A 12,759-nucleotide genomic window follows, 5' to 3' on the forward strand; every position below is an offset into this window, starting at 1 on the left:
TGTCTTCCTTAGGACGGCAGAACAATGGGCTGATGACTTTCAGAAGCACATCTACAGTCATTTGTAAGGCCAGGAGCTCAGAGCTTAGAAGGAAACTATTCCCCAAAGGCATCCCTGTAGACTTTGCACACAAAGACGCATTGGCCCTGTCCTCTGGGTTTTAGGGGTGGCCCTTAGATCAGCCTTGGTCTTTCCAGCAGACATATGCTCATAAGGAGGAGCAGCCATTACACCGCCTTTAAAACCAAACTTCTAAACACCCATGACCTGACACATGAGTTTTGTACACCCTTGTTGTGTTACTTCACGGGGATGGTGGTCTTAGGGACTTCACGGGTGACAAAGCACAAACAAGAGGTGCGTCCTTGTATCCCGATCACTAAGAGGCATAGACATTAAAGCAAGGGATATCTCCCAAGAAGTTCAAGGCTCTCTGAACGCCTCCCTGTAGTAAACGCCATTGGTAGATTTAACATCTTCCTGATATTCAAAGCTGTGTTCTTATCTATATGAACAAAAGGGAATAGTAGCAATCAAATCCTAGCCAACAAGTTAGCAAAAAAAATTTACACTTGGCTTTGTGTGTGTTTCATAGACACGTTACATATATTTTATTATTCCTCCTATTTGTACTTTTTTTTTTTAAATTTTTTTTCAACGTTTATTTATTTTTGGGACAGAGAGAGACAGAGCATGAATGGGGGAGGGGCAGAGAGAGAGGGAGACACAGAATTGGAAACAGGCTCCAGGCTCTGAGCCATCAGCCCAGAGCCTGACGCGGGGCTCGAACTCACGGACCGCGAGATCGTGACCTGGCTGAAGTCGGACGCTCAACCGACTGTGCCACCCAGGCGCCCCTCTCCTATTTGTACTTTGACATGTTGGCCTTCCCAGAGGATAAGCCCTTGAGTCACTGGCCAGAAGTGAACCGGTGAATAAAGTGAAACCCTTGCACATTCTTCAAAGGAACCAATGCATCTGGAGAGAACGGCCAGTCCCACCTGGCGTACCAGGCATCCTTTGTTCCTCTAAGACCAACAAACTCCCCCTTCCCTGTGGCATCCCCGGCGGAGGGCAGCAGTCCATGACTCCTCTCGTTGAGATCTGACGATCCGGCAGGATCCTGAGGGATGTCATCTTGCAGCCTGAGTTCTGAAGGGGCCAGTGCAATGTCAGAAGCTCTCCAGTGATATTTCCGTACTGAGAAAGTTGTGCCATCAAGAGAAAGAAAATGTCCCTTCGTTCCAGCATTACGCCCTCCTCTGGTGGTGAGGTCACTGGGTGCACAATTTGGATTTTCAGATTGAAAGGTCCTGATGCTTTTGTGACCGGCTGGATAATCCTTTGCCACACAGAGGCATTGTCCCACTTGAACTCGCCACAAATGGAGAATAAGCTGCTTCCATGAGCTCCTTAATTTCCGCAGAGGCTGAAAAAAACTCCCTGGCAACTCCCGGGCGCGAGCTTTGCATCCATGCAGGGGGATTTGCGCGGCCGGCCCCACCCCCACCCCATCCCCTGCGCACAAAAAGGCTTCTATTTTTTTCAGGGATTACATGGAGGGCAGAGGAAAGAGCAGTCGAAACACGTGACAAGGGGTGTAGTGTGAATAGCTGGGCCGAAGCTGGCACTTTGAGTCTGTGGCTAATTTACTGCATGGGTTTCCTTTCCTGAGGCTTTGAAGGGCTTGGATGCACTCCACCCATCAAAATCATAATAACGCTACATATCCTTGAATGCTCAGAGTGCCTTTCACGCAAGGAACTCAAAAGCACTTTGACTTATTCGGAATAAAATGAAAGGGATCCTCAGAGGAACCCTTATCCCTAAAGCCCACTGTGTCCAGCTAAAGTTTCAGACAAGTCCTTTAAAAATACCATCTTATTCTCGAGGTGCCTGGGCGGCTCAGTCAGTCAAGTGTCCGAGTTTGGTTCGGGGCATGATCTCACGGTTTGTGGGTTCGAGCCCCTGCTTCGGATTCTGTGTCTCCCTCCCCCTCTGCCCCTCCCCTGCTCATGCTCTGTCTCTCTCTCAAAAGCGAATAAACACAAAAAGATGTTTTTCAATTAAAAAATCATCTTATTCTAGCCCTTGGAGTGGCTTGCAAACTCATGCTTTGGCCCTGCACTCAGCTACCCCGGGCTGGGCTGGCTCATCCATTGGAGGGACCGGCTTGATTCACTCATGCAGGGGGCGGGAAGTTGCAGCCTGAATCTGTCTGCCCCCAGCACGGTGCCCCAAAGTCCACCGGCACCACTCCATGCCTTTTTGCTGAGCATGGAGTCCCGAGCGAGATGATGGGTCCAATGTGGTCCTCCCAGCAGTTGATGCGATCAGAGCCAAATCCTTCCTATTCTCAGAGGTTCAGGGCAACTCTTAGGCTTCAGGGAGCCTAAGAGGATTAAATGCCCACTGAGGAGAGATGCCAAACACAAACGGCAGGAGGATGGAGAGAGGGAAACAGCTCGGGGGACTCACACATTTTAAAGGCTGTAAGTTCTTGTGATATGGTCTCACCTCCAATTCTAGTGGCAAATATGGAGGATAGAGGTGATGAGTTGTTAAGTAGTGCTGACGTCGTGCTTGGGGACCGGAGTCCCTAACCCCTCCTTCTGCTCACAAACGTAATAACTAGGAAAAATGGCTCAAAAACATGCCAGGCTTCCAGAGTACTTTGGGATGTATTTATTTGCAGGTGTCACCGATTTTCGTATTGACACGTTTATGACATGAAGCAAAGTCAAACGAAATACTATTGCGTCAAGAGTTCCAATCAAGATTAGTTAGGACCAGTCAAACAAAGACGCCTGTACCTGAGATCTGTGGTCACTCCACGCTGTCCTCCAGCTCGGAAATGAGTTTTAAGTATTACACGATTTATCATTTATTAAAGAAACGTGAATTTGGAAGCTAAAGGTGACTGAATCTGATATTAACGGCCATGTAGTGATCATTGTGTGCTATTTCGTTCCATTCTTCACACCTGAGAACAATCCAGCATCGGTCAGTTCTGGGATTATAATTCTGGTGAAAGTGAAGCTTCCAGCAGCGTGATAGGAATGGGGCATGGTGTTTGTTCGTTTGTTTGTTTTTAACGAGGAGATAAAATTTGACAGCATGGTGGTAGAACTTCACCAACACTGGTGATCATTCACCTCATTTCTGCCTCATCGCAGGCTTCGACTGTGGATTCTGGAAAAGAAAGAGTGGCCTCAGAGTCCTGGTTATGTGAGTAATCGGGTTCCAGGGCCTCCAGCCTCACTCAGTTCTCCTGACAACTGCTTGCATCTGGAAAACATTAAATAGCCTCATCCTTTGTGTGGATCCATTATGTTCTATCAAATTCATCATCAATTATCAAATGGTGGTGAAGAATGTTTGAAATCAGAACGAAGAGGAAATACTTAAGGATGAAGAAAGGGATCTAAAATGAAAGCTGAGGGGCACCTGGGTGGCGCAGTCGGTTAAGCGTCCGACTTCAGCCAGGTCACGATCTCGCGGGCCGTGAGTTCGAGCCCCGCGTCAGGCTCTGGGCTGATGGCTCAGAGCCTGGAGCCTGTTTCCGATTCTGTGTCTCCCTCTCTCTCTCTGCCCCTCCCCCGTTCATGCTCTGTCTCTCTCTGTCCCAAAAATAAATAAATGTTGAAAAAAAAATTAAAAAAAAAAATAAAATGAAAGCTGAGTTCTCCCAGTGGTAGGGCAAGGAGATCAGTGCTGTATGTTCCCTTAAATGCAATGGCTGTTGATATACTTTTTAAACCAGAAGGTAAGAAAGTTGGCTTTACTTACGTGAGAAGAAGCAAAGCCAGGGTCTAAGTTGATATATATCTTAATGCTCAGAAGGCATATGTCATGGCCACAAAGCCAGGTTTTGGGTATATTGGCATCTGCCACGGGAAGAGTTGAAATAAGAACCACCCCTCCCAAAACAGTGGGGGCTCTCAAGGAAAATCGTTCCCACAGCCACCGCCCATGGTACCCAACCAAGCCTTACAGACTGAGTAATCTAAGGACTGAGAGTGCGTCAACCTGGGGTGGATACAGACCTTCACAAGATGGCTGTTCTTGTGCGAATCCACATCTGACTTCTGAAAACCTTAGCAATCGGCATTCAGGATGTGTAGTCCTACATTGGGCAGGGAGACCGGTTTCTGGGCTAGGGGGACTGCCACTCCCCCAACACTAGGCCAGTAACAAAACCGGAAGACCCATGCATTAAAAGGTGCTAGCCTGGAGATTTCAGACCCTCTACCTATGTTACCAGGTATGCATGTGATCAGATGTGGGCACCGGGGGTGGGCAAGGGGGACCAGCACGTTCCCCTTTTGAGCTGGTCAGGAAGGCAAAACTAAAGTGCTTGCCCCTTTCATAGCCCGGAATGCAAATTCTCAGAGAGAGAGAGAGAGAGAGAGATTTCAGAGAGAGAGAAAGAGGGGGAGGGAAGCACTGCAGGGTGGGAGAGAGAGAGAGCACTGAGCTCATTATCAAGTGGTCTTCCTTTTCCAGCCAGCTTCAGAGAACCATCTGTTGATGTGGCCAGGAAATGCTGGCTGGGAGCTCCACAAAGGAGCCGAGAGGTGCTGGCAGCCTGGCACCTGTGTAAATGTCTGTCGCAGCAAGAGTGACCCCATAATCACCTCGAGCTTCTTTGAGCAGAAGTTCCCCGTCAACCTGAGCCTGATTTTAGCGCAGTCCCCCAGGCCCCTCCCTGGGAGGAAGCCGGCCCCACAGCCCCTCCATGGAAGTTTCAGCTCCTCCCCGAGGTGGGGGAGGACACTCCACTCAGGCTTGACATCAAGGACATTACTGGAAATACCCCAGCTGGGTGCTTTCTTCTGATCCATCAGCACTTTCAGCCAGGATGCTCAAGAGATCCACTGTTTGTAAATTCAGAATCCAAGTTTAAACAGCAGAGCAAAGCACCTCTGGACTCCAGGCGGTTCTCAAAACCTCCCATTTCAATACTCCCACCTGCCCTGCCTCCCCTTTCCTGTTTCGTCAATCCTCGGTGACATGATGTGTCATTTTCAACTTATATGAGAAAGAGTTGTTGTGCACCGAACTTAGGCTAGAAGCCACTTTCATTAAGTCAGTCGAGTATCAGGCATATATAAGTGTTCACAAACATCACATAATGCCAGGGTTACCTCTTGGGTTTTAGCTTTCCTGTAGCCCAAAGTCCAAAACTCTGTTTAGGCATAACATAACCTATACAGAGATAAGGGGCATACTGCCATACAGGGTCACATTTCTAGTTGAAAGTTCTGTAATGTTATTTACATAGGTACACAAAGAAATGATTTCAAAAAGTAAAATCATCACTCTACAAGTGCACACTAACCATATCACTAACCATCTAGGAAATGCCACCTTCAGCAACTCTAGGGTATCATTACCATCATTATAGACCTAACAAAAAAATCTGAGAAACGTAAAACCTAGCGTTGATAGGATAGTGAGTAAACCATTCAGTGTTTTGTGACAATGCGAATTGCTCCAATATTTCGGCGTCGTATGTATGAAGTCTACTCACTGTTCAGACTTAGCCCTTTTTATTCCAAATATCAGCACCCCCCACACCCAGCAATCATCTAAGAAAAAGCTTCCTCCACTTGCGAAAAAGTGGAGGAAAATGAAAATCAACTTAAATGCATTCCAGACCATTTTTGTACGAAATAGTTTGCATTCTCCAAACTGTTTGAATGAAGGTGGTGTCTTGGAGCTTTCAAAGTAACGAGAGTGTGCAGATTCAAGCTTGAGGACATGGTTGAACAGTGGTGTGTCCGGATGAAATAATGAGCTGAAGTGAGAAGCATCTATTTGCAAAAGGAGCTGGGCCTTCCCCAGCCAGGCCCCTCAAGCTGTTGGAAATAACGCCTAACCTGCCGTGCCCTGAAGTGCGAGGGACTCATCCACCGGCGAGAATCGACAAGACAGTAAGGGCAGGGGTTAAGGGCACACACTTGAATCTGGGCTGCACTTGCTGGCTGTGTGATTGCGGCCAGTGACCTACCTTCTTTGTGCCTCAGTGTTTCTCACCTGTAAAACAGATACTAATAGATTGCTAATAGATTATTAGCAATGATAATCCTGCCTACCTCGTAATATCTTGTGTGGATTAAATGAGTTAATAGCCGTGAAGCCCCTCAAAAATTTCCCAGCTTCTATTGTAAGCTTGCTAAAAAAAAGTTCACATAATAAATATGCACTATTTTTAAAGAGTTTTTTAATGTTTATTCATTTTTTTAGAGAAAGAGAGAGACAGAGCAAGAGTGGGGAACGGGCAGAGAGAGAGTGAGAGAGAGAGAGAGAGAGAGAGAGAAGGAGTGGCAGAGGGAGAGGGAGGCAGAATCCGAAGCAGGCTTCAGGCTCTGAGCTGTCCGCAGAGAGCCTGTCGCGGGGCTTGAACCTACAAATGGCGAGATCATGACCTGAGCCAAAGTCAGATGCTTAACTGACTGAGCCACCCCGGCGCCCCAAGAAATCAGCACTATTAAGAGACAAGCTGGACTTTTCCAAGTCTCCTGCAAAAGGCCAGGAACTGTGAGCAGCAGTTAGGAGCTGGGAGTAGTCTCCAATCAATAGCTAGTCACAAAATAGGCACCTCAGTCCTACAACAGTAGGAACTGGATTCTGCCATCAATCTGCATGAGCTTGGACGATGACCCCTGAGCTCCAGACGAGAACTGTGTGGTTTCCTGGCACCCTGACTGCAGCCTTGTGAGATCCTGAGCAAAGCGTCCAATCAAGGCAGGCCCTGACTACTGTGTATAGAAATGCAAGACAATAAATGGGATTTGCTTTAAGCCACCAAGTTAGTGGTAATTTGTTACACAGTTGTAGATGACTAATACGAAGAAGAAAAGAAGTCTCCATAAACAGATAGGATCTTTTGAGTTCCCTCAAGGGGTATTGATTTTTCTTTTCCGTACAGGGTAAAAGTAGGCAGCTTTAGTGACTGAATACGCTCCATGATAAGACACACACTTAACTATTTTCTTTCTTGGAAATGCAATTTACCAGTATGAAGATATAGGGACTTTGGCTGATTCGAGTTCCCCAATAATGGATGGATTTTGCAAATGGCACATCAATTCCTATTTCTTCTTCCCATAGAATATGAGGAAAAGAGAAAAAAAAGAAAATCCAGGGAAGCTAATCAGTAAAGCAGAACCATTTTGTCAGCCAGGTCTGTAAGATAAAAGTTTCCATACAAACATTTATTTAAGATGGACGTACGTCAACTCTAACAGGAACCAAGGGCTAATCATCATTGAATTCTATTTTCATCAATTCCATTTTCCTCTTACTTTTATCAATGCCCAGTCATGTGTTCTAGCTGACTGCAAATTGGCCACATACTGTATGTAAAGTTTGCCTCTCTGATTAATGTTAGTTCACATGCATACGCTATTCCATATCTCATTACAATCCGTCGAGGTTTGACTAAAGAACATGGATTCTGGGTCATAAAACTTGGCTTCACGGATGCTTCTTAATGGTCATGATCTTTTTAAGTGGATAACTTAACAGCTCCAAACTCCCTTTTCCTGAGAAATAAATGGGAGCCTCCGTAATACCCACTCAGAGGCGAGAACGCCAAGCCAAAAGTGGCCATAACGTATCTCCTGCTTTGTGAACTGGTAAGAGGTCTTCAAAGTTCAATTCCAACTCCCCTTTCTCTTTCAGGCTTGCAAGTACACTCAAACAGGACCAGGATAAGCTCAGCCAACTACTGTGGCCTCCAGACAGCTTTGTATACGTTCTGCACAGTTTGAAGAGTGAAGAGAGTGACTGGCCCACCCCACTGAGAGCTGGGGACACTGAATTCCTGGGACGGGGCCATGGGGCTGTAGGGAGCATCCAGTGCCGAGGGCCAACTGGGTACAGCTGGTATGGCAGCCTCTGGAGATAAGGCAGGGAGCCCATGCTCTTCAGCAATGTAGGGACTGCCTTCCAATTCAGGACCAAGTCAACTCCACCATTCTGGCCAACAAAAAAGCTCCCAGTCCCTAGAGGAATTCCCCTCCTTCTCCCCAGAGGGCCCATAAGGTGAAGGAGAGAACGCCGATTCTGGTGAAGGAAATAGGCAGGGCTGCAAGTCTCAATCCTGCCCCTCTGTGACCGTGCCCTGACCTGCTCTGGTCCCTAACACCCATCAAATACTTTCCATGTGCCATGCACCCACTGGCTCCTGTCCCGCCCCTCCCCCTCAACCAAGTAAGGGAGGATACAGGGTCTAGGGGGTAACCATGACATCACTCTAACTGATTTTCAGAAATACATAACTTGTAAAGTTTCATGAAATCCAGCTTTGAGATCAGATTCCGAAGGTTCAGTTGCCAGCTTCCCGCCCCTGGTCGCCTGTGTTGGGTAAATTGCTTACCCTTTTCACCGTCTCCATTTCCTCCACAGTAAGCAGGGAAATTGATGGTACTGGCCTCATGGCGTCCTTGTGAATGTTCATCAGAACATAAATATAAAGCGTTCACAGGTCTGGAATAAAGTGAGTGCTTTGTAAGTATCACCCACCATTAGTAGCAAGAATAGTGTGAACAAGGGAGTTTCGACCCACTGCGTGTCTCTGAGCTCTGGTTCAGATGCTGTTCTGAAAAGCATCAGTGGACGAGAACCTCTTTCCCAATGGAATAGTCTAGTCTACCCTCATCCTACAGCGCTTGGACAATATCCTGTCTCAGCCACCCCTCTTCCTCAGGTCCGCGTGTAGCTCCGAGAACTGCACAGTCTCAGAGCTGAGGGATGGCTTAATGGCGGTGCCAGTCCTCAGGCCTCAAGATGCATATGACAAAGCCCAGGACAGAGGACAGGACTACCCCTTGTCTCAGCTCTCTGTCTGCTACTGAAGCTTACATTAAACAAGCAGCTGAAGGAGGCTGAGAAGTTTTCGGATGATGGTTTGCACCAGGAAAAAAGAGAAACCCGAATTCCTAGTCAGTGCACCCCTCCTAGCTAAGGGAAGCGCGCGCCCCCCCCCGCGACTTAACAACAAATCTCTCCCATGACATTGATAATGGGCTAACCTTGACAGCATCACTAGCAAGGCTGAACGTCTGTCATCATCTTAGCTCTCGGATGGCTTGAAGGTCCACGCCCAGGCCATCGGTAGGATCAGCCCTTTGCCAGAGGAAGGCCATGCTACTGCTCAGGACTTTCTTTAGGGTGGCAGAGTAATGTTTTGTAGCGAGCCTCCTCTTGGCTGGTTGTGCCTTCTTACTCTTCCTGAGCATTTACTCTGCATTTCCAGTGCTCCTTGACGGGCCAGCTGGTGGATGGAGCTAGTGAATGGACTGTTTGCTGGACATGGCCCCAAGCATCCCACACACTGGCTCATTTACCCCTAAAATAACATTTTCAAAAAGAGTGAAGTAACTTGCCCATGGTCACACAGCAAGAGGCAGATCTATGGGCCATCAAAGGGCCAGGGCATCGCTGGGCATCGCCAGCCTTTCCATCATTGGATAGGACAGGAAAGAGTCTAGTTTTTATTGTTTCTTACGTGTTGAGGACTTTAGATGCATGTATTTTCATTCAATCTTAAAACCATAGGAAGTAGAGTTTTCTTTTTAATTTAAATCCAAGTTAGTTAATATCTAATGTAGTAATGATTTCAGAAGTAGAACCCAGTGATTCATCACTTACACATAACACCCAGTGCTCAACCCAATAAGTACCCTCCTTAATGCCCATCACCCATGTAGCCCATCCCCCCACCCAGCTGTCCTCCAGCAACCCTCAGTTTGTTCTCTGTATTTAAGAGGTCTTTCATGGTTTGTCTGCCTCTCTGTTTGCATCATATTTTTCCTTCCCTTCCCTTACGTTTATCTGTTTTGTTTCTTAAATTCCACATATGAGTGAAGTCATATGAAATTTGTCTTTCTCTGAATGACTTATTTCGCTTAGCATAATACACTCTAGCTCCATCCATGTTCTTGTAAATGGCAAGATTTCATTCTTTGTGATCACCGAGTCATATTCCATTATATATATAGGAATTCCATTTTCCTCTTACTTTTATCAATGCCCAGTCATGTATTCTAGCTGACTGCAAATTGGCCACATACTGTATGTAAATTTTGGTGTATATATATATATAGCACATCTTCTTTATCTATTCATCAGTCAATGGACATTTGGGCTCTCTTCTTAGTTTAGCTATTGTCAATAGTGTGGCTACAAACATTGGGGTACACGTGCCCCTTTGAATCAGCATTTTTTATCCTTTGGAAAATACCTAGTAGTGCAATTGCTGCATTGTAGGGTACTTCTATTTGTAATTTTTTGAGAAACCTCCAAGCTGTTTTCCAGAGTGGCTGCACCAGTTTGCATTCCTATCAACAGTGCAAAGTGTTGCCCTTTCTCCACATCCTCGCCAACATCCGTTGTTTCCTGAGATGTTCATTTAAAAAAATTTTTTTTTAACGTTTACTTATTTTTGAGACAGAGAGAGACAGAGCATGAACGGGGGAGGGTCAGAGAGAGGGAGACACAGAATCCGAAACAGGCTCCAGGCTCCGAGCTGTCAGCACAGAACCCGACGTGGGGCTCGGACTCACGGACCGCGAGATCATGACCTGAGCCGAAGTCGGCCACTTAACCGACTGAGCCACCCCAGGCTCCCCTCCTGAGATGTTCATTTTAGCCACTCTGACCGGCATGAGGTGGTATCTCAGTGTGGTTTTGATTTGTATTTCCCTGATGGTGAGTGATGTTGAGCATCTTTTCATGTGTCTGTTAGCCATCTGAATGTCTTCTTTGGGAAAGTGTCTGCTTAAGTCTTCTGTCCATTTCTTCACTGGATTGTTTTTTTTTTTTGGGGGGGTGTTGAATTTGATAAGTTCTTTATAGATTTTGGACGCTAACCTTTTATCGATAGCAACCTCTTTGACCTTGGCCGTAGCCACTTGTTACTAGACATGTCTCCGGAGGCAAGGGAAACAGAAGCAAAAATGAACTATTGGGGCCTTGCATCAAGAGATTTTTACTGTGAACATACACATCCATATCCCCACCCGCTCTTTATGTTCAGTCTCTGATTTTGCGGTCGTTATACTTTTTGCTATGCAGCACATATTTTGCTTAGCTCCTTGTTTTTTCTTCCTAGGATGCAAACCACGGGGCTTTGTCACTTTATTTCCCACTCCTGGGTTTCCCATACCTACAACATGGCCTATAAGTGGTGTTCAAAAGAAACAGTGGAACAAATACCCATTTCACCAATGAGAAAACAAACTCAAGGTTGTTGTCTAACTAACCCAAGGTGGTCGAGCTGGCTAATCACCGGCTTGGGGTTTGAACTCTGGGCGTTCTCACCTGGAACCCACACTCTTCGCTGTTCTCATCATCAGAAAGCACATATATGGAGAGACACCTTTTCTCTGGTATTGCCACTTACCATCCCAGTTACTATTTCTGTATAAAAAAGTGAGTCTCCTCTCCATTCTCCCCAACAGTCCTCCATATTTGCAAACAGTTCTTGTCGCCTCTCATCCACACCCTGGGTCTTCATATAAAGCAGCTTTTCCACCTCTCTCCCCACCTGGATATGTTTTCGTCTGTCCTTCTAAAAGCATGATGCAGATCTCGCCTCGGGATGCAGGGAAGTAGAAGAACAAGCCAGATGGAAGACCCAGACGCTTGCACAAGGGTATTTGCTACTGCTCCCCCCACTACCCCCAGCTACCTGAGCCCCAACAAGCAGCCAAGCCAACTCTTCCTCATCTTGCCAACTGACATGGCAGATGCAAAGTCTCAAGCGCGTGTCCCTGTCCTCCGCAAAGGCACTGCTACGTGGGCAGAGAGAAGAGCCACCGGCAGCCAGGCAATCCCATCCGTGAGGGTGGGGAAGGCGGCCAACCTCCTCCAGCTCCTCTGTAGGCTGAGATCAAGACTGAGCAGGCCTGCGCCAACGTCCCATCCTGTGTGTTCAGACTTGGTGCTGTCACATTCCTCGCATAATTTCCCGTCCTTATGCCTGCAAGGCACCACCGTGTGGGAAGGGCACCCTCGCCTAATGAGCTCGGCTAAATCCAGCATCTCATGGCCGTGTGGGTGCCCCATTCCCCCGGGGCTCCCGTAAAGGGTGGCGGTTGAAACGGAGTAAACGCAAGTAGGAGGTGGGGACCCTCTTGGTCAAGTCCCTACTCCAGGAAATCCCGCGTCACATTTTTCTGACTTATAAAAATTGCAGGCTGAGAAATCTTTCCTTCGTCTCTGTCTCAGGATGGTACTGTTGATTCTGCTGGTGACAGGAGCTCCGCCTAAGTTCCCTGTGAAACCTGGAAGGCAAGGCTGCTTGTACACAGCTCATGAAAGCCCATGTATCCCTGAGTTCAGACCCTCCTATCAACCCTCTTATCACTACCATTCTGGAGAGAATCATGCCCATATGCTTACAGTGCTCTGCTGTCCTTCACCAAATCAAGAATTGATTAGTTTCTCCTGGGGCACCAGCGAGGAGTCTAGTTGGAGCAGAGCTGGGTGATGCTGCTGCTTATCTTCGAGGCTTGCCTCTTTCAGAGGTGGCCTATATGACTTCAGTAAGTTCCGGCCCTCAGAGATCTTTCATCTGGAAGCCTCCGGAACATTCTGTACACCCTCATGCATCATGGAATGCTGGGCTTACCAATATTAAAATACCCATTTTTCAAATGGAGGAAGTAGGATCTTCGAAGTTCACAGCATTCAGAAGCATCTCGGAAATGGCACCAAAGCAATTATTTTAAGCACAAATGGCTGTTT

Source organism: Herpailurus yagouaroundi, unplaced genomic scaffold (genome assembly GCF_014898765.1).
Source record: "Herpailurus yagouaroundi ecotype Mexico unplaced genomic scaffold, PumYag 142, whole genome shotgun sequence".
Taxonomy (NCBI): domain Eukaryota; kingdom Metazoa; phylum Chordata; class Mammalia; order Carnivora; family Felidae; genus Herpailurus; species Herpailurus yagouaroundi.